The sequence below is a fragment of the Manacus candei genome, unplaced genomic scaffold, assembly GCF_025592945.1.
Source record: "Manacus candei isolate 608988 ecotype Guabito, Panama unplaced genomic scaffold, ASM2559294v1 h1tg000015l, whole genome shotgun sequence".
NCBI lineage: Eukaryota > Metazoa > Chordata > Aves > Passeriformes > Pipridae > Manacus > Manacus candei.
In genome coordinates, this window is record NW_026138063.1 from 5,468,459 (window position 1) to 5,491,377 (window position 22,919).

The 22,919-nt window shown below is 38.8% G+C and overlaps 1 protein-coding gene across 1 annotated transcript in view; it reads left to right on the top strand.

Moving 5' to 3' along the window:
• The first annotated feature begins 2,604 nt into the window (after positions 1 to 2,604).
• The window catches only part of NLGN1 (neuroligin 1), a 416,929-nt gene continuing 396,614 nt past the window's right edge, over positions 2,605 to 22,919 (top strand). Inside the window, exon 1 of the mRNA XM_051781714.1 lies at positions 2,605 to 2,811. The gene's annotated coding sequence lies outside the window, so the exon portion shown is untranslated. The remainder of the gene's footprint in view (positions 2,812 to 22,919) is intronic.

Genomic DNA, 22,919 nt, shown 5'->3' on the forward strand with positions numbered 1-22,919 from the left:
AAAATGGCCATTGCCGCTCGTGTGGAAGTATTTTGGTTGGGTACAGCGCTGTGTGAGGTGCATGTGTGGGGAGGGGGCTGCCTTCCCCAGAGACCCTCACAGGTGTGGTAGAGGTGTTAAATCTGCCAACCCATTTTGGGGGCACTGGCTTGTTCTGCTCCACCCAGTGCCACAAAGCAGATGGGAGCATCTGCCCTTGCTGTCGTAGCCATTGGAACAGGGGCTAAAGATGAGACTGCATATTCCAAAGTCACATTCGTTTCTCTAGAGGATAAATCAAGGTCTTGTTTGATTTGAAAACAGAAACAAACCAAATATTTTCATGCACTGAACTTTGGGAGAAGCATTCTGGGTTGGAACCCTGTTAAGTCACACTGGCTTGAGGACTTCAAAACTACACTGTGTTCCGCAGGCAGGTGCTGTCTTTGGAATCTCTATAGGATTTCCAGATGGCTCTGCATCCAGCACTGGCATTATGGAATAAAACTGTCCTTCCACTTGCACCAATTTTTCAGGAGTGGTATTTGGCTTTTACTGTGTAAAGAAGAATTTTGAAGAATCTTTCCTGGACTCAGCTTTAAACTAATCCTTTATTCTTAGGGATTTTTTTCTTCTTTTGTCAGAAATAAAGGTGTTAAGAGATTTTAACGCCCTTCACCCTCACCTTCAAAATTCAACCAGAAGATATGCAATTGCTGGGATGTGATTTTGATTTCCTCACTGGAAAACAGTATGAGAAATAGTCCTTCACAAGGACATATTTTCCAGTTGAGGAAGCCCTAAAGAGTTGACTCCTCACCTCTCTTTTCCCATCCTTCCACCTTGCCTAGGAGGACCTCACTACACCTTTTGCCTCACCCTCTCCTTGTCTCTGCCTCCTCCGCACCCGTATTTAAGATCTGCTTTGAATTTCCTACTTCCCTTAAAGTTCTTTCACATCCATCTGCTGGCATATCCCTGCTATCCTCTTCCATGCACCTTGTGAGGGATAAAACAAGGGATAAATCCCACTACCTGTACACTACATGTATGTGTGATCACCCAACTGTGAGCCAGGAGGTCTGTTTCCCTTGATCTTTTTCTGCCCTAGGTTGGATGGATCCATATTTTGTGTCCTCCACTCAGGGTGCCATTTGTGATTCCTGATTTGTCGAGGAAAAAAACCCAAACACCTGCTTTTCATTTGTTTAAATATGTAAATGAGATGACTGTAAACCACTAGTAGTTAAAATGCTTGTGAACTTTATATGTTGTTTTCCCTCACTAATGTAACTGCAAGCTGGGAAGGGCTCTCAGGAGAGACTTGTTATGGTGGTGTAAAGCTGGGGTTTGCTCCACTAACCTGGTGATCTACTGACACGAGTTGTTCCCATGGAACTTTTTTTTTAAATTAAAAAAAAATAAATCATGGAATAATTTCCCTAGAAAAGCCCTGGAAAACAAGACTGAACAATTCTGGTTTAGCTTTTGCTATGCCTTCAGCGTGTAATTTGCTCCCTCTCTAGCCCTTGGTGCCTCTGTTTACATCTCTGGACCGTATATTGATGTTTGCCTAATGAAATGCTGCTCTGGAAGATTTATGGGTGTACATTAATAGAATAATTAAAGGTCTTGGAAAGTCTGAGATGAAATCTGTACCAGGTCAGGGGGGAAAAAAGAGAGAGGGGAAATAAGAGGTGGGAGGTGATGTGCCTGCACCTATGGCCTGTTGGCTGACCTGACAGGTTGGGGTGGTGGATGTGGGCATGGGAAGTGAATCCAGAGTGCCAGGGCTGCCAGCCCTGCTAGGAAGAGATGCCTGGGGAGTGTTTGCACCCAGGGCTTTCAGCACTGAGGCAGCAGCCTCTGACCTTTCCTAGCCCAGCCTGCTTGTGGCTGGGCTGCCTTGGGAAATGCAGGGGGTTTGGGAAGGAGGGAGATGCGAAGGGAGGGAGAGGTGAGAGGCAGAAGCGAAGCCCACACCCCCAGCGCGGGGAACAGACCGCATCCAGCTCCGGCTTGAGCACGGGGGAAGAGAAGAGGGGAACCCCCCCCCAACCCTAAAACAGGGGAGACCGGGGCAAACTTTGCGCGGCTGCTCCCGCACCCGCGGCTGTGCTGAGCATCACCTGTGACGCGCGGGGCGGGGGCGCGCATCCCCCCGCGCACGGCGGGGACCCTGCGGGGAGCGCGCCCAGCCCGCGGGGGCGCGCCCGGCGCGGTGCGAGCGCGCGTGTGCGCGCAGGAGGCGCGGGGAGCGGAGCGGGGCCGCACCGCAGCGGCGGCGCGGGGGGCGGCTGCTCACTTGGCTGACGGATGGATGGACGGCTGGCTGGGAGAGATCCCGCCATCCCATTTGTGCTCTCCTCACGCGTCTTGCCTCCCTGCCTCTTTTTTTTTTTTTTTTTCTTTCTTTCTTCCTCCTTTCCTTCAAAATCTCCCTGGGAATTTTGTATTTTGCAGGTTTTTTTTTTTTTTTTTTCCTCCTCTCTTTCTCTCTGTCTCCTTCCTGCTGAGGATACGTTCTGCTTGCCAAGTTTGTAGTGACACCTCTCAGATTCCCCCGCTCCCGGTTTTTTGGATCTACTACAGTGCCCGGTTGTATATAGACATATTGTGGGGTTTTGCCTTTTTTTTTTTTTCCCCCAAGAAAATTGGGATTCTTTGGGAAGCTAATGGATACTGAGGAGGACGATCCTAAAAATCTCCTTTCGAATCTGTAAATGAGGTGTACGAAGAAATTCTTAAATTCAGCCATCAATTTAGCTCCATGTTAAGCACCTCGAAGTATTTATGATTGCAGAGCAGGTGCAAGCAAGGATTAGGAATAAGGTAAGGGAGCTATTTCTGTCTTTGAGGCAGCAGCATTTGCTCAGGGTTATCAGCAGAAGCTTCTCTCCTTTTTTTTTTTCTCCATAGAGTCTGAGCCGATTTATTTGCATTTTTTGGTGCTGTTCTCTTGTCCTTCTGAGTCTTTTCTAATATGCCTGATTGCTTTCCATCACTAAAACACACATTCCTTCTCCCTGCTTGCTCTGAATTTGGGAGTTTCTTGACTGTGCACATGTTTTGGCTGTTATTTGGTAACTGCTTAAAACCACCAATCCTCTGTTTAAAATTATTTCTTATCTTGCACTTTCACCACCCACCAGGATTCCTGAAAAAAAAAAAAAAACAAACCAGAACACCAAACCAATAGAACACTGCAACACAAAAGATTTTTTTTTTTCAATTTACCTCTAAAAAGGAGAGAGAAGTAGTTAAAATTCCCCCAGGGAAAACCGAGGGGGGGGGGATATAATAATCGGGTTCTTCCTCTAAAAGCAAATTAACTTCCCTCCCTCTTCCCTCCCTCTCACCAGCAGTTCCCCGGGGCTGAGCCTGATTTCTGGCTCGTGGGGTGCATGGGGGGAGCGATTCCTAACGGGTGACTGGAAGGGAGGGAAGGATCCCCTGCTTCCATCTGGGATGCTGCAGGCTGCTCTCCATCAGCACGCTTTACTAATTTTTGTTTTATCAGCTCCATTTAGGGATATAAATGGCACGAGCAAGGATATCAATTACCAGCTAACTGCAGCGATAGCCCGTGTTTTATGGGATTTAATGATTTCTCTTGTTTTGAAAAAGCTCTTGTGACGCTAACAATAAAGAACTCCATAAATCATCTAAATGAATTGTGTTCCAGCAAAAGCAATTTTTAGCCTTTTGCTGGGTATCTCCTCGTCCTTATAATTAATTGCACTAACAGTTGTGAACATGTTTGTGCTAATAAAGGTGCCATTACTAAGAAGTGGCTTTCTTGATATGGGCCCCTGTTTACTGAACTCCTACAGGGTGCCTTAGCTGTAGACAACTGCTGTCCTCTCCTCTGTAAATACAGGAACAGATCAGATGATTGGGAACTGAGTGTAGTGCATGAACATACCTGTGTGGTGAAGCGACACCTTCCCCAGCACTGGAAAGAGGGAAAACCCATTTAACAGGCTGCTTCAGTCACTTTTGTTGAAAGCAGGAGGTAATCATCACTTAGGCCTTCTGATTACATGTTTTGATTAAAAGACAAGCAAATGAGGTTGGTTCCTTTTTTTTTTCCTTTTTTTTTTATTTTATCTTGATGACTCTATCATCAGCTTTTTAAATCCTCTTAGAAATAAGCAGGAGCTGTGGAGTTCAATCCTTCAGCAGAATATAGCAGTGTTCCTGCAGTGCTGTGAGGAAAGCTCCTCTTTCATGTTATCCTTTTCTGTTGCTTTATTTCCACCTTCAGCTTTCATGATCACATTTTTTTTTCGTCTGTTATTTACAGTCAAGATGTACTGAAAAGGCTGGAATAAAATAATGCTGTTCTCCTTATGGAGGGAAACGTGCTATGAGGAAAGGACTCAAGTTTGGCTGTTCTAACAGAATTGTTAAGCCACAGGGCTTACGTTTAATTGAGTTTTCTTTCCACTACCTTTGACAGTCTTTAATGTGGTTTGCAACTGGTGATGTTACACACGTATATACATGATATATTATGTATATCATCTACATGGCTCACTGTGTGTTCAGTTAGACCCTCATTTAGTTGCTGCCCATAAATCATTCATTGTGAAAAAACATCAATCAGAGATTGAACAGGTGCAGGTTCAGTTCACCATACGATGGGGTCAATAGTTGCTGAACATAATACCCTTATATAGATATGCTGAGTCTCTCAGAAATGGTTACCATGGCTTTTGATTTTTCTTTTTTTTATCAGTCTGGTAAGATTGAAATTCTTGTGGCTGCTGAGTAGGCATTTGAGCAAAGTTAATAGAACCAAATCTAAGAAGTTATTTCATGAAATGTATGTAGATTTTAGTGCTTTCTCTGAGCCCCTCTGAAAGGAGTGTTTTATTAGCATGAAGTATTTCAGAGATGCTGAGTTCGGTCACACTCTCCTTATTCAGGCAAAAATTTCCATAGAGTTCATGAATCTTTACATAAAGATGTATTCAATAAGAATTTCTGACTGTGCAATCAGGCAATTTAGATGGTAACTCTGATGCCAATATTTCTCATTTAAGGTTAATTCATGAGTGTTAGAAAGTTTACTGTTTATGTCCATAAGCTGGAAAGGGTCAACGAGTGTTTCCTGTTGTGTCACCAGTACAGCCCCTGTCATTCCTTCTTTGCCAAGGAACAGCTACTCAATGAGAACAGACTTGCATTTGAGCTTTTAAAATGTCTTTCCTCTGAGCATCAGGAACATTTAGAGAACTGAACTGGTGAATCACTAGGAGAGTTGTCTGTATCCTTGCTACTGTTCATTATTGCTTGTATCTTCTGTTCATTTGAGCATAATCTAGTTCTGGAATTGACAGGTCATTGCTTGAATAAATTCCTTGTTTATTTTCTTGTTTGTTTTTCTATTTGAACATGCTTCTCCCCACACACTGTAATAATGATAATTCCTTAAGCAACTGTGAGTTGCAAGCAAATGCTCAAGTTCATAGGTCAACACAGTGTTTTGTGACTGGGTGCAGTCTGTTGCTGATCAAGATGAATGGCAAATTAAATCTCCAACCATAAGTTCTGGTACAGGTACAATGCACTTCCTATTTAGATCTTGCTGTTAAATTAGCTAGAGGAGGGTTTTTTTCAGATGGTACACAGTAATACAGGACCCTTGTACATTAATCCACAGGATGGGAGCTGGTAATTTTGCAGTGGAAAACCAGAGATTGAGTTTTCCACACATGTTCATGCAGTTACTAATAGTACTGTTTGATCATGCTTCAAATTTACTTGAAATCTCATAGTGCTTTTCAGATGTGAGCAGCTACCAAAATCCCAATTATTTCTGATGGAAAGCACCTGAAGTAGGTGACTAATCTGAGATTGTGCAGTGGTTCAGTAGTCAGATTAAGTATGGGACCTGTGGCCTTTGTTGCTCAGTTCTAGGCTGTAGCCACTAGATGGGTATGAAACTTCTGCAAAAGTTGCAAATGTTACTGAGGAAGAAAAATGAATACTTAAAGAGACAAAACTATTGATATCTGGCAGAAATATGCTTCACTGAAAGAAACAGAAGTGTGGATACCAAAATTTACCTACTTTTGATAGTGGTTTTTACAAATTCCATGAATGCTATAGGATGTCAAATGCTCATTTTATGCCTATGGAGATGCTGGGGCATCAGTTTGGCCTCAGCCAAAGATGCTCAGGTGATGACCTCTCCACTATATAGAGCAGTGGGACACTCTCAGGGATCTGCCCACTGTCAAACCCCTTCAAGCCATGTGTCCTGCTGGCTGTGTGATCCATACTGTGAGGTGCAACTCCATCTGAAAGAGCAGGAGGTGCAGAGCACCCAAGTGTGATATGTAGCCAGATTCTGTTACCTTTATGCTCTTACAATCCCAGCAGAGTCAGCAGGCTGAGCTCAGTAAAGTACACTGGAGTTGTGACCATTTCATATGGTATTTGTTTTCATTTAGAAATGCCAGAATTAATGGAAACTGCTTTCCCAAAGATTTATGTCTAGTACATTGAAACAAACTCTTTCCCAGCTGAAACACTGATGAAAGCATTTCCTCTCTTTCTCATGCCCAGTAATGTGTTGCAGTTTTTCTTTTTTTTTCCTCTTGGGAGGTTGACTGAAGCATTCAGAGTCTTGCAGAGCTCCTCATACCTGCTCTGTCTCTTACTTTCAGCAAATTTGCATCTTCCTGAGATAGTTTGGACTGAATCAGCTTCTCAGTGCACAGAGTAAGAGCTAAGAGAAATTTCTCCTTGGCTCCATATATTGGTGGTCCAAGCTTTAAGTTGTAACATCTGTCTGTGGAAGTCCATGTGGAGGAGAGGAGTAATTGCCAGAAATCTGCTGTGTCTCCAAACAGTTAAGACAATGGTTTTGCATAAATAAGAATAAGGTTTCACAAGAGACCAATTTTGGTTATGGAAGCAACCAGATTGTTGTGATACCAGATGTGAGGTTGATTTCTGCAACTTTCCAGGAAACAGCAATACTTGTGCATGAGTCTTGTGGGCTGCAGAACTTTTCTGCAAAGTCAGGGAAAAAGAAATTATCTGAAGCCTTTTAGGTTTCTAAGTATGCATCTACCTCAAGGTTTACTTCCAAAATGAAATTTTGTAGTTTTATCAATGTGAAGATAAATCCCACCATGCTCTTTATTTTTTTTTTCCCCCAAGAGAGAAAAGCAATGTGCTTCAGGAGATGAACTGTGTTTTGGGGGAAGTCTTCAGATACCTTTTTTATGTGGAGGAAGAGGCTGGACAGGTCACCTGCACAGTAGGAAGAGGAGGATGAGAAAGATGACGGGACTGAAAGTAGGGAGAATGAAGCTAGAAAGAAGACACATGTCAAAAAAGATGATACATTGAATTTTGTGATGATAAATTGCAGCTATATTGTTAATCAACTTCCTAACTTTGTATACTGTGAGAAGACTAACTTCAGATCCTGTATAGAGGGGAGAAATGCTGGGAGACAAAACACTTCTATTTGTGAATTCCAGTAAAACAATATAAACTCAACTGTAAGATGTTTTCTTGAGCCTTAGTGACAGAACTGCAATTAGCATAAAATTTCCAAGTACTGGGATAAATAAATACTGGATAGGCTTATTTATTTATTTAGGATTTGATCCATTTCCTACGAAGGGGAACTTTATTATTCAGAGGAAGGAAAAAAGGGGGATTGTGTATTGTTCCTCTGAAGTGGATGGGAGATTTTCTATCCCAGTTGCCAGAAAACAGCACAGGGGGTTTCTGAATTTTGAAACAGAAATTGGAAGTACAAAATTTGTTAATGCTTATACAGTTATTTGTCAGCACTTAGTATGGTGGAAGTTCATTTTAAGGAAATAGCGATATACTTGCAGATATTTATTTTTGACTCGTACCTTTTCTTTTGCTCAACAATTATTCAGAGTTGTCTTATCTGTTATTTTGATAAAGCATCACCTCTAGCTGAGGTATATTTGACTTTATTATAAAAAACCCCTAAACTCCTGAAGTCAAAAAAATTGGGACTGGATTTAATTAAGCATATTTATTGGGCAATTAAAATTAAAAGCAGATGAAGTTTTACTGAAAGACATAGCCAGGTAGAAATTTGTATTGAAATAAAATGAAAGTGAGATGGTAGTTTGAATTTTGCTTTCCCATGCTCACTCCTCACCCAGTTGCTGAGGCTCTGATGCAGCAATTAGACTGTGCCAAATTTTTGCAGCATACCCAAAATCTAGGGCCTTTGCTGCAGCTTGTCCACAAGAAAGAAACACTGGGAGCACTTTCAGTCTCATTCCTTTGCTTGGCACTTACATTAAAATGTATTCTGGTACTCAATCTATTTTGTTTTCCCATCCATAAATTGAACTACTACCCTGAGATGCTGTGAGGATTAATGAATGCTTGGACAGCTCACTGCAGATGGAAAAAATACAGTGCTGCCTCTTCAAATCATTATGTATAACTCTGCATAGTTCAAAAGTGAGGAGAATTTGTATAAAGACTCTGGTAGATGAAGCAAGAAAGTATTAAACCTCCTATTAATGGAGGATCCATAGTTCTTTCTTCATCTGACATCTATTCTTGGTTCAGTGACCAGCAGTGCAATGAACAACCCTCTTCTTGTGAGCCTTCCCTTTTGTAATGCCCTTTGAAAATGAGGAGTGTTTGACACAGGGAAATCTTGTTGGACCCCAATGGATGTTGTTCAGCTTTTGTGAAACAGCAATACTTAATTCTTTTCAAGCATGTTTCTTCCAAAATAACAAAGCATAACATAGTATCCCTATGTATATGGGTCTGACCATTCATAAAATGATTGTTTCTTTAAGAAAAGTAAAATATTTATTATAAACATATATTATAAACATACTTGTGAAAGAAATCAACATTTGTGATGAGGAGTTAGAATCCAGTTAGATTTCTAATACTTTGTTAAAAAGTGTTTAAAATTTCATTTTGTCCTTGCATATAAACATATTTCTCTGAGAATTACAACTTCCTAGATAGACAATGATATGCCTCATTTTTTACACATTTTAAAAATAGCTTTGAATAACTAGGAATATGTAATGAAAATTGTGACACACCTTTCACTGTCATAGAGCTGTGATGAAAACATCCGCAATGCCAATTATTGCAACTCTTCCCCATATTTTATATAGGGTCAAGTAACCTGAAATTCAGAGAATTTCTGTGGTACTACAGCAACTTAATTTCACAGAGAGTGAAAATTCTAGTAGAACTAAAATGTGTGCAAATGCCAAGACATGTAATTCTAAGCACAAAAAGTTGAGTTTAGTGTTAGTGCAGCAAGTTACTTGACATTTGGCTGATAATATATTTGAGCTGCAGTCTTACTTTAATTCACAAAATATATTTAAAAAATTCAAGCTGATTCTTAATCGAAGCAGGGGGTTATGTGTAAATGCTACCAATAAGTCCTGTCTTATCTTTGGCTGTAAGATACCACGTGATGATACCACAGTGAGTAGCGTGGTGCTTTCAGAACTGTCTCTCTGAATATAATTTCACTGCTTAACTAAACCTAGTTATGAAAATAAACAATTCCACAGACTATCAAAGCCAGTTTTGCATAATGTTGAGTTTCAATAATCAGATCCTAAACTGAAATGCAGAAAGCAAGGTCTGTTAAATCTGGAGAGCCTCGTTGGTGTCAGCACCAGAGGGAGCCGCTTGCCCAGCTCTTGGCCATGTCACAGCTCAAAGGAAGGAAGGAAGAAACCAACAAAAGGGGACAAAATGGCAAAGAAAAAAAGATAACCTGATAAACACTGTCCATGCATGAAAAATAGTATTTGAAAGTTGAGGCTATGTTTGTTGTGTGGATCTTTCTGCCAAATCTGTCATTTTTCTTGCATTGGATGCTCTGAATTTATTACATTCAAATTCTAATCTAGCTGTTTTTTTTTCTAGTTGTTGTCTGTGGTGTGATAAAAATAAATTCTGATTTTCAATGACAACTGTAACTTTGGATCTCTATTTATATAAATACAATATTTGCATATGTGACCCTTACATTTGTATTCTTATTTGGTGTAGTGTGATACCTGGTAGGAATACAGATCATGCTAATTATCTTTGCTCGACTAACATCCCTCTTTTCTTTTTTTCTTAGTAATCCCCTACTTTATATGGCATTAATGTGTATTCTCTTAGAATACTGAGAACTGAAATGTGGGCAATACAATGATTCTGGACTTCATTTGTGAAGTATAATTATTTAAGTAACTGCGTGCCACTGAAGTTCATAGGTAGCAAAGTTCAGGGCTGAGCTGTGCAAAATGCTGTGTTTAGCCATAGTAAAAAACCTCAGAGAAAACCTCCTCCCTTCCAAACCACCTCCCAGAAGCTGGTGCAAAGTGTTGTTAATCTCTGTGCTGGTACAAAGGAGGAGAGAAAGGAAATATTGCCCTTCAAACAAAAGATGACTTAAGCATTTGCTTAACTGTAAGTTATCTGGGGTCATGGAAGCAGCCTCTGACAGAGTGAGAAATTGAACCTGAGCATCTGAAGTCCTTTTCCATCACCTTGTTCGTAAGGTGTTCCTTCTCTTATCCTTACCACAATAAAATGTGACCTCTGTATACTGAAGATAATACTTTTAAAACTAGATTTGTGAGTTCTAATACCACTGTAGTAAAATTCTTATTTACAGGCATGCACACACAGACACATACACACATAAATCCTTTCCTTTGACAGGGGATTTGCTGATAAGGCAGTATAATAGTCCTAAAATCAATTCATGTGGAGGTTCAAAGTTATTAAGCTGTAGCAATTTAAGTATATTCAATCTGTCTGCTTAAGAGATTTCCAAGGCAGGTATCTACTCACAGAGTAGGTATGTCTGCACATGCACACATGCCTTTTTAGAATGTATATATAAACATATATTTGTAAATAGTTATTTCGAAACCAAAGTTAGGAATTGACTTTAGCTGAGACTTTGTTGGAATTGAAGCAACTGAGAAATTTCAGTATTTATAGAGTCGTCTGACTTTCTTTTACTTGGTAAAAGAAATAAGAAAAGCTCAATTTATTTGCTGCTAGGGCCTGAGTGAATGGACATGCTTCATAATCTCACATTTGGACTAAATCTACTAATAAAATTCTTCTACAGTTCAATATTTTAGAAGTTATGCTGCCAAATATAAATTGCAAACTAGACTAGTTTTCAAGTTCCTTCTTTGAGAAGATACAGAACAAAAGTTTGTTTCAACAATGCATTTCCCCTTTTTTTTTTTACAACCTGAAATTTCTTCCCTATTTTAAATCATTAGAAAATATGTGTAACTGATAATTCAGTTAGTTTGACTTGCATATGAGGAATAGGGCAGCATAATGGTTTCATAATAATGTGTCAATACAACTTGTCTTGATCCTGGATAACGAATCAGCCTTGTGATCAGTAATGGAGGAACTACAGATTTCATTACCCTTTCAATCTTACTGAATTTCAAGAGCTAAAGTTTTCCCACTTAGAAACAAAAGAAAGACATGGTCTTTGACAGTCTTAAAAAAAAAAAAGGAAAAATAAAAAAGAAATCATAACATGAAAGCTGCAAATGTTGCCCTCACTTAGTACTTAAGTCTTTCAAACATACTCTTTCACTCTGTTTGCAAGTTCAGATCCCAAAAGGTTGTCAGAAATGGACCAAACAACCCAGAACAATTGAAAGACACTCCTTAGTGTGTTTTTAATGTGATTGATTTCATGTTTTTGGTCTTTGATTCAGTCTTTACTTTCTATTTGTTTCAAAGACCAAACACAAACAAACAATTCGTTATGATTTAGCTGTTTGCCTGAAGGACATTTGGATTGGAAATTCCAATAAAAAGTCTTCAGTTTTGTGTCAGGTCAAGTACAGTGTTCTTAAAGCACCATTTGAAACTGTCATACACATTGCACTTTCTCAAAGGCTTTTGCAAATATGTTTTCTAAGCGAGGCTATTTATCCAAGAACCTTCTCTCAGCCAAGCATTCAGAAAGCAGTAGCTGTTGTTTGCGTCTCGGAGGAAATTATTTATTACTAAGGCAAAATGACTCTGCACTAATGCACTTCCCTGTGCAGGGTGATATATTAAAATCTGGAGGATTTTGAAAAAAATGAGGGTGGAGTAACTGGGCAGCAGAATGGTACTTGAAATCCAGTCTGTGTAATTGTAAACTGACACACCTTGGTGGAAATGCTCGATACTTAACAGATACTTAACTTGTGGGTTTTCCGGGGGAAGATCTCTAAACTTGTTCCTTAAATTAGAGTGGTTCACCCTAATTTAAACAGGGCTGGGAATCATTTGTTATACCTACAACCAAAACAAGGCAGAGTGATTAAGCTTGTCTGAGGCTTAGCCCAAAGTCCATTGAAATCCGTGGAAAACTTCCCATTGATGTCAGTGGTCTTTGGATCACTTTTCAGTAGTTCTGGCAGTGCTACATTTCCATTAAATAATGACCTAATGATGAAAAACTCTGCATCTCTGTCCGTAGTATTCCTGTTAAGAAACTTGTTCATTGCTTCCCTTTAAAAAGATATCAAGGAAAATTATATGTCAAAGGGCAAAGTGGACAGGCTTTGTCCTGTGACATGAATGAATACAAGTGACCACGTGATAGCTGAAGCAGTTAGATTAAACAAAAGAAATACCTGGAGTTTGCCACATACAGGGGTCAGCAAATCAAAATTTCAGGCCAGACTTTATTTCTTTTCTTTTTTTTTTTTTTTTTTTTTTTTTTTTTTAAAGGCTGGATGATTTTATGACCGTTAATAATATTTGTAGCTCCAGTATGCAAACCAAGATAAGAATAATCAAATCTCATGCTTCAGGGCATAAGCTAATCACCTGCTGGGTTTGGCATAATTGGTTTAGTGCATTGTACTAGGAAGGGAGGTTCACTTTCTCTGAAACTTAGCCACCCTCAGTGAAAGCATTTAAAAGGCCAGAGTTTCCTGATCCCCTTTGACAGCCCTTTTGTCCATGCAATGATGTGTAACTAGGACCAGAGAACATTAATGTTAGAACCTCATTTTTTGATTTCCTGATTTAAAGCAGTTAGTATGACTTGCTGCATTTTATGTCACAGAGACTACATATGCATTTAAGGGTTCCTTGATGTTTTTTGCTGATGGAAAAGATGACAAATGATGTAAGAAACAGACTTGGTGATAAATTGCTGAATAGTGTGTGCAGACACAGACACACACATATTAATTCATGTGTTAAATTACAAAATAATCAATTTATCTATCTGTCCTGGTATCTGGACACAGATAATTGGTTTGATACTTATGAATAACTCGGAAATGTTTACAATGCTTTGCAGGCCCCAAATTAGACAAGTAATAAGTTATAATAGCTATTTGATTAACTCCTTGGCAGTAGAAGTTGGATTTACCTGATATGGGCCTGTTTCTGGCAGTGGATTCACCAGAAACCACCTGCTCGAGAGGATTAATTCTGTAATTGAATCTCTGCTGATGTTAGTGAATGTGTTTTGTTTCCTTAGCCCAGTTTGTCATGGATTCTGGCATGTGGGTATGGAGCAGGGGAGCGTAAACATTTTTCCCTTCCAATCCTTTCAAATGAAAGCTGACCATGTCTGCAGCCTGTGCTCTCTAGTGAACAAAGAACATGTTGAGACTAGTGTCTTGTTAAAGAGTAGAGTCCCATGCCCTTCAGCAAAATCAGATATAAAGCAACAGACAATGAGCTACCCTAACCAGAGTTCTCTGGGATACTCAAAAAACCCTTAACTGATAAGATTCAATTCCACTGATTTTAGAGTAATTTCTGTTGAACTCTATTTGGTTTTTATTGTTAAATTAGATTTGGGGTTTCCCAGACAATGCAATATGTTCTTTGAAGGCAGTTTTCCCTGCAGCTCCACCAATACATTGGATGACAAACTTATATTAGGTTGGTTTATGCTCTAACACTTTGATAGGTGACAGCTTTAGCTGCTACCAGTACTACACTTCAGCTGGACCTTCCCTTCTAGCAATTTGCTATGAGCACCAACCATGTTTTTACCAATAGAAACAAGTTTCAACTAAAAATTTGAGGCTGTAGTTTTCTCCTGGTTTTCAGGATTAAGAGTAAGTGGCTAAAACTTGATGTATTCATATCATTTATCCTAAAGATCAGGAGAGAGGCAGCAAGTGATACAGGAGTTCTAAGCCTCCTGAAAGCCTGATGCAGGGCAGTTTCCTTGAAAGTCTCAGGCAGCCCTGCATCATAACATATCACTCAACATGTTCTGGAGCTAATGGTAGATCTGGAGCCTCCTTAGTGCCTCAGCTGAACCTGCAATAAATCGATACTTGTCATTGGCAGGGCGTTTGAGCTCAAACAATCACAGGACTAAGGTTAAAACTTGTCTTGCAGGTTTTCTTCCTTTTGCATACAAGTCAGGATGCTGGCTGATAGAGGAATAAGAAAGAAAATATTATTTATTAAGAAAACAACAACAAAACCACAAGCAAGTTCATGGTCCGTAGGAAGTCCTTGGGTGCAGGCCTGCAGGAAAACCTCTAACACTGATGAAATATATGCAGAAGGGTTTTTTTTTTTCCAGATGAACACTTTTAATAAAACATTTTCATAATTTCCGCACTGTGGTAATCATTTTATTGCTTTTCTTTATCTGTACCTATTACTGTTCATGGAGTAGCTGCTCAGTTCTGATAACCTAGTGGAAATGCATTCCAAGTGTAACTCAACATTTGCAGAATTTCATAAAATTCTCTGAATTTCTACTTCAAAGTACACTGACACAGTCTACTATGGCCATTAATAGACATTTTTAGGTTTAGTATTTTGATCTGGAAAGAGTTATTTCATTTCCTGGTGATTTATATGTTTCTTTTCTAAAAGAATTTAAGGGTTTCAAAGTTATCAGTCCATAATTAAGATTTTACAATTAACCCATCACTGTAGTAGCACAGTATTGGCCTATGGGAATACAGAGAAAAGCCCTGGATAAAACAATTGGCCTTGCAGAGCCAGACCCAACTGCACAGGCAAGATTTTGCTCAGCATTTCACCATGAGAAGTTGTTAGCCGATTATACATAAATAACTCTTGAAAGGGAAACCGACCCAGCACAGGAATGTGTTTATCTGTAGGCATGCTTGCACTGGTTCTTATCCAAATTTTGTCTTTATTCAGTCAACCAGTCCTTTAAACAGGGCCTTTAGTTTCAAAACTGAGACTTGGTTTGTACCCTCTCGAGGTGCAGCAGTCACAAAAGAAGGTATTGGAAATGTGTGGAAGTGATAAACATGATCCCCACTGGTCACCACTGATATATTCAGTTGTGCCCTGGGCCCTGTCTTGTGTTGAAATGAATTCATTGTGTGCATTTTCAGAAGTGAAATACTTTAAAAGTAAGTATAAATTATAAAAATAAGCTTCCACTTGAACCTGCAGCAGGATGTTAATGATGGTAACGGTAGTTTCTTTCCTATAAGACTCAGAATAAAGTGTTTTCTTGAGCTGGCTGTTCTCAGAATATCTTTTTATAAAACCTTTTGGTCTCTGCTCAAGAGCTCTCTGTTGCCTTAGAGATACTCTTGTATATTGTGTACATGAAATAAACCTAAAGAACTGCCCAGGGATTCTGCCACAGTCTGTAAAAAACCACTCATGTCCCACCACAAATGGCTCCAGCTCCTGAAGGTTTGCCAGGCTGATCTTACCAGGCTACGTTGTAGATAAATGGAAGCATTTGTTGTATACTTTGGAGAAATTAAGAAATTAAGTAGTTATTGTGATCCAAAGGTGAATTGATGGAGATTTGCGGTCTACAGATTTTATTTTTTTTCCCCCTCAGGTTACATTTGCTTTGATTGGGTGGTAGAAATTATTTTGTACTTTTCTGTATTTTGTTACCTTGGATATAAATTTTTCATAGTTCACGCAGCCATAGAAATACCCAAAGAATAAAGACATAATCTATATATGCTACTGCCATGATGGTGGACATAATTTGTCATTTTTCTTAATTTTGTTGTTTCCACTAGAACTACTTTTAAGAAAAAAACCCACCCCTGTAATTTGTGAATAAAACCCTGCTACATTCTCTATCTGTGCAGCTTCACTGACTCTAATGGCACTGCACAAACACACATAAAAGCCACACAGTTATCACACTTATTTTAGCAGTACTCTGGTGCTTTTTCAGACTACCAGACATGATTGTATATCTTTATTGTCATGATTTGAGGATTGAAGCTCACATTAATACCCACCTTTCACCCTTAACACCTGACAGTGCTCCACAGCAGAGCACAGATTTTCTTACATTCATATTTTTCAGGTGTGAAAACTAAGTTGCAGGGAGACAGAGAAACTGCTGAAAGTCCCAGAGAGGATGTTATCTGGTGTCCCAAACAACGTATCTACATACAGGGACGCATTAAATATGGCATTAACTTCTCAACCTACACTCAGTTCAATGCAAGGCAGCTTCAGTCCAAACTGTGCCTTTTCAATAAATTAAAAGAGAAGTTGGGAAAAATACACATTTAAAGTTTTGACTTTGGCAGGAAAGCCTTGTATTCACACAGAGTTCCTCCATAAAATATAAGCAGCAGAAATTTTGTAGAAAGAGAAATATAAATATTCTTTCCTCCTTGAAAATTTTTCAATAGGGTTCTCCCAAGAGATAATGATTTGTGTAAGATTTCTATGACCATATTACTAATAATCTAAGATTCTTAAACATTTATTAAAAATCTTCCATTGATCAAATATGGAATAAAGCTTTTTTTTTAATCAGCTATGAAAAAGGTGTTAAATCTTCCAGTGAAATTACAATAGGGCGTGATTCTACCAGGCATCATATCCCCAATCCTTGTATTTTCAGTAAATAAAGAAATTTTTACTATTTTATAGAAAACTCTGTTTAGTTTTGTAAGAAACTCTTTCTGATGTATAAAGGATTCATTGCTTATAAATATTTAAGGACTGTTTCAGCATAGGCACTTGATTCAATGGAAACACAAAGCTTTTGGCACATAATTAGTGAAGTTGTAGTCCAGGTTAGAGAAGTAGTACATGAGAGTCTAAGTATTGAACAGACAAAGCCAATCTGATTCTAATGTCAGCAGCTGTAGGAAGAATCTGTTCTTTGTTTCTCTCTGGTCTTGCATGTGTTTCTGGCTCTTTTATTCTTTTGAGTAAACAGAGTATATGAGAATCTGATTCTCCAAGTGCACATCTATAATTTAATTTTTTCAAAAAATTTCCCTCTTCCTGGCTCACAGTTAAATGTGTGCATGTATGCAGAATCAAAGCTTTAGATTACAATCAGAAAGCGTAAGTAGGAGTTGGGATCTGGAATGAGTTTTAATCTACTCCTTTTATTTGACCTCACATTTATTTTTAAGCACAAAAACATTTTGCACTTCAAGCAGGCTTGTACTGGAGGTATGCAACTCCTCCATTATTTCTGACTGGCCTTATTGCAGAAACTGCAGAGAATCTGTTGTTGTATGTGTATGTATGTGCTGCTATTTAACTCTAAATAAACAACTAGAAATTGGAATAAAAATAGTGTTATATATAAATGTACAATCTTTGCATCCCACAGACAATACTACATACATTCTTTGTTGATTTCTGAAGGGAACTAGACCTCTAGCTCTTTTCACACTCCACTATGGAACTAACATGTCAGAGGTTTATTCAGTGTGCCATGCCTCTCAAAACAGCCCATTAACTTGAGTGCTGGTTGTATTGGAATTTCTCATCCTAGACAAGTGGTAATAGCTATTAAAAATGTTGTTGGGCCTAAGAAACACTTTTCCAAAGAAAAAAACACAGAAATCTGTCTGTCCCCTCATGTGAAGCTCTCCCTCTTGGAGTGATTTTGCAAGCCAACTGAGTTGACCCACCAACTATTTCTCTGCTTCAAAGTGAATTTCCAGAATGATAAATTTGTGCTAGTAACCTGTACAGATACGGACTTTGTCCCTACAGAGATGTGATTTTAATCTACCATTGAGAAGATATTTGCAGCCAGCTTTTGTGCAGTAGACTATTGATAGTGCCTCTTCCTTTATGCTTAGGATCCCAAGTAAGTGAGGGAAACTACAGAATTTCAATGGTCTGGCTCAGACCTCTCTGAGATGGCAAACAAACTGCACAGTGGGTGGTGTTTTCATGTATGTTGCAAATGCTACAGAGAAAAATAAATCACCACAGATACTGAGATACATATAAGTTTCAGTCTGAAACACGGACAGACTTCCAAAACTGCAGTAAAGAGCTGTCCTTTGTATTTGAAGATGTCAAGCTCCTGGAAACTTATGTGAGCTGTGGTTGTCTGGCATCAGTTACATTATGGCTGCTTCCAGACTTATCATATTTGGATAGTGTGATTGAAGCTTTAACACAGCATGCTCTGTACAACATGACAGTACCTTGGGCAGAACATGACAGATTTTAGCAAACAGATTAAAGGAAAGTTGAAGTGGTGATATTTCTGCTCTTTTCTATTATTTTTGTGCGTGCAGTCTCATACTGTCGCAACACATATGGAAATATGTTGCATATCATAATCTCTAGTGCAGAAATGAAAAGCAAGAAAATGAGTGGAGATGATTCTTTTCATCAAATGGAAATTGCTGAAAGATCTGCTGTTGATGATGGTCTAATCACTTTGTACTTTGTCCAATCAATAGTGTTGAAAAGGAACATAAATTTTGATTCAGTTTAAAAAACATTAGTTTTACAAGCTGACTGAAAAAACCCCCACATCCAGTGTACTTGGCTTGGTAAACTAAACTTCCCACTGAATGTCTTTGAATGTTGCTGTGTTTTTCAGACTTAGTTTGGAAGTGGTGTCAGAAATCCATATAAACAGAAGAAATTTGTAGTTATGGAGTTTATACCTCTAAGTCTGGGTGGTGTAAATGCTTAATATTTCAGGTGGGACTTGGTGGCAAACTTGCAGTCAGGGCTGGCTGTGTGGACACCGTGTGTATCTTCTGACAGTGCAGTATTTCTCTTCCTTAGCCACCCAATAAGAGCTGTGCAAACCATCTGGTGCAGTGTTCGTTGGAGACCTACTGCATTGGTCCACCACAGGAAGATAAATCAAGGTCAATATATCCACTGTATTCTTCACTGGAAGGTTTTGGTCCAGAGGAGCATTTTGATTTTAATGTCTTTGCTATGCAGGAATTGAACCCCCCCTAGAAACCTAGTTCATTTAATCATAGAATCATCAGGGGAGAAAGAGAAAAGCTAATGATGAGGTGATGCTGTTGCCCATACAGTGATATCCAGGACCACTTGAGGTGCCCCAGGATGTCCAAGACATTCTCCTCATGCTAGTAGGAGTGATGAAGAGTCTATGGAGGGCCACCCACCTCTGGAGTGGGAGCTGAGGGCTGGCTGGGCTGGGCCACAGCAGCTAATGCAGCACTACACACCTCTGCCTGGGCAATGGAGTCCTCTCCTGTTCCCAGTGCTACTGCCAGGGAAGAACTCTAATGTATATTACAAACCATTATAGGCAGCTGTAACCACAAACAGATGTAAAATATCTTTGCAATTTCTATTTCACAAAATAACTTTGTAAAGATTTGCACTGCTGCTAGGAGCCATTGTGAGAGTTATGTCTTTTTGAAACACAAATTTCATCCCACTGCTGTGTATAACCAAGAGCAAGACAGTGGAATTTAATATCAGGCCACCAAAAAACTATGTCTCTACAATGTCAAGGCTGCAAACAGAGAAGTCATCCACTTACAACTTGTGGTTGAAACATGGCTATCACTATAATGGGAAATGGTCAGGCATAAACCAGATCATTTACTCGTATCCCCAAGCACTTATTAATGTTAACACTATCATTCATTATTTGCCTTTTCTGTATTTAATCTCTGACCTAAAGGTAAAGTGCTCTATAATCAGAAAGTAGTTTTTTTACCTGTCTAATCCCAGCTGGTGTTTCTGAATCTACTTATACTCAATTTATAATATTTAGGTAATATTTTTTACTCATTAACAGCATAATTCTATAAACGTGTTATAATTATTAATGGCCAATTAAAGCAGATTAGGAATTTTCAAACTGAAAGGTATTAAAATAATTTATTAATATGAATATTAGATAAAATTTACCATTTTAGTCAACACTTAATTCACCTCACTACCTGATGATATTTATTTAGAGAATTTCCACTGCCCCCCAAAAAACCCTAAAGAAATAAAGGTTAACTTCACCAGGTGGGATACTCCAAGAAATTAATAAAGTGTTTTGGGTGACATGTACTTTTGATAGCTCTGTTTTAGCAATTTTCCTTAACTGCAGCAAATGTTTTTTGCTAGTCCTGTGTAAAGGTTTGAGGTATGATGGATAACACATCAAGAATAATTAGACCATACGATGCTGTAAATCCCAACTGGAACAATGCATCTCTCCCATTAGTTGTTTCTCCTGCAAAGGGCAGTGCACAATGATGGAGCAGAGCCATTCATTTTAGATACATTCCATTTGCAAGTAATCTTTCATGTGAAAGGAAAACAAGATGTATGATAGTTTACATGTCAATTAAACCATGATAGGAATGAAAGAGCAGTTTCAGAAGCCTGAAAACAAAGTTTTTCAGATGAAGAATTAGCTCTTGGCTAGAGACTAATACCTGTGCAAAAATCAACAGTGGCCTCATTACGAACTTACCTTCCTTGGATTTTGGCATTTAACAATGAAAATGAATGGGAAGGACTTGTCTTATAATTAGCGTGGGTTGGGACATCTGAACTGTCCCAGCAAGAGCATCTGAACTTTCCCAGTGCAATGAAAGAAAACTTCAAAGGAGGTTATTATTCTTTCAGTTCAGTTGGTGGATTGGCTGATTGGGTTGGGGTTTTTTGAAGGATTAGCTCCCTGCTGTGGCAAATAAGTATTGAAATGCTGGAAATGCTGATTTCCAGAAAGACTGATCAGAATGAAAGCTGCTTTTCCTTTCTATTAATCTGATTCCCACGTGTCACTAGAATGTAGAAGGTGGGGAATTCGGGGAGGAATCTGCATTATGATAGGAGTGCCCTTTGACCCCCTTGTGATATCGTCTCCTTTGTTGGACTGTGAAGTTTTTCATGCTGGAATGTCAATCAGCTGTCTGAGATTCACAGGCCTTTAAAATAATCGAAGTGGATGAAAATACACCGAATAGGATGATATTATAGAATTGAAGGATATATTCACAAGTAGAAAGTTCTTTACTTTTAGCTGCTGTTTCAAGTCTCTTGAAAGCCACTATTCTACTCTTCCTGTCCAAAGAAATAATTTTCTATAAGCTTCTCCAGGTTTTTGCCTTTAGCCACAAGGACACGCATGCTGCATTTTCCAGTGCTGGTGCCATGCCAATAAACTAATAACGCAGTGTTCTTCTTAATGAGGTGGCAGTTTTCCTACCTCTGAAAATTAAGAATGTCAGTCTGCAGCAACTTGGCATGAGGTAGCTCTGCTCATATCACTCTCTTCCAGTAGCAGTGAGAACAAAGTGTGGTTATTATCCATAAGCCCAGATCGAACTTCAAGTTCTATATGTAATATATCTCCAGCTCATCCCCTAATCAGCAGTCTACCTATAGAGGTGAGAAAGGCCTTCCCATAAGTATTTCTACTCAATATCACAAAACTGGCAGGCAGGAATGGGAAGGACTAGACAAGACATAAAATGTTAATCACCTCCCCACCGCAGCTTGTAGATATTTGAATAATATACATTTTATTGTGTAAGCAAAATGAAAGAGAACAACTTATGAATGTGAAAAATGAAATCAACCTTTACTTAGAAGAATTACTTGCACTTCTGGACTAACAAGTGTCAGAAAAAGTAGGATGCTGCACAGTGCAGTGTAACTGTGCCAATAATTTTACATGGAGCTGGAGTGCTCTCTCTGACAACACAGCCCTTGAGTAAGGACTGCAAATGCTGTGGCAAGTAAAAAACCCAAACTTGTTATTTTAAAAAAAACATGGGGTCAGAAAAGTGACTGCAAGAAATGGCAGTAGATCTATGTCGTGTGTTTTCAGTCTTTCTGCTGACTCTTGTGGAAAAATAAGTATGTGATATTCTTTATACCAGTTATCATTGCAGAGCTAACACATCTCTGGGAAGGAATGGGCTGATTTCTGACCTGGCTGTATTAATTAAGTCCCAAATGTAGACTATTTATTATAGATGATGACGCATAGACCATAAACAGCTCAACTTGATGTTCAGATCTCAGGCAGAATTTTAGAGGTAGAAACAAGAAAACCTTGTAAGCCAAGTAAATCTCATCAGGACTCACAACAATGAACATTGAACTCACTGACACCACTCATAGACTCATTTTTCATCATATAATTGCATTTTAACACAAATTTCTTTTGGTCCTTGTTCTTGAAGTCCTCTTTTTTCATCTATAAAACAGATGCACTTTGGTGCATGGGTAAACCAGCTCAGCACAATAAAGACATTAATACTTCTGTAACCATACTTTGTTAACATACTGTTAGTCTAAGTACTAACAGAGAGGAGAGAAACTTCCTATTCAACAATTATGTGTATCTTTTTTCTTGGGACTATTTCTGAGGACACTAGGAAATTACTTTGAGATTAAAAATGTGCATTTACAGTTTTCTCCTCTGAAAAGGTTTAACTTCAAAGCAATTTCCTGTCCTGTTAAGGGCTGCTTTAATTTTAACAGATGGCACCATTTTTCATCATTGAAATCATAAACCCTTATGTAATTTACTTACATATAATTTGTATTTACTCCTTGCAGGTTCTTAATTTTTTGACTGTAATAGGTCTCAGTGGATTCTGCCATGTAGGTCTGTACTGTGCCAAATATTCAGCATTGATTTTTATATTGACTTATATCAATTGTGCTATTAGTGTAAAATGGATGGG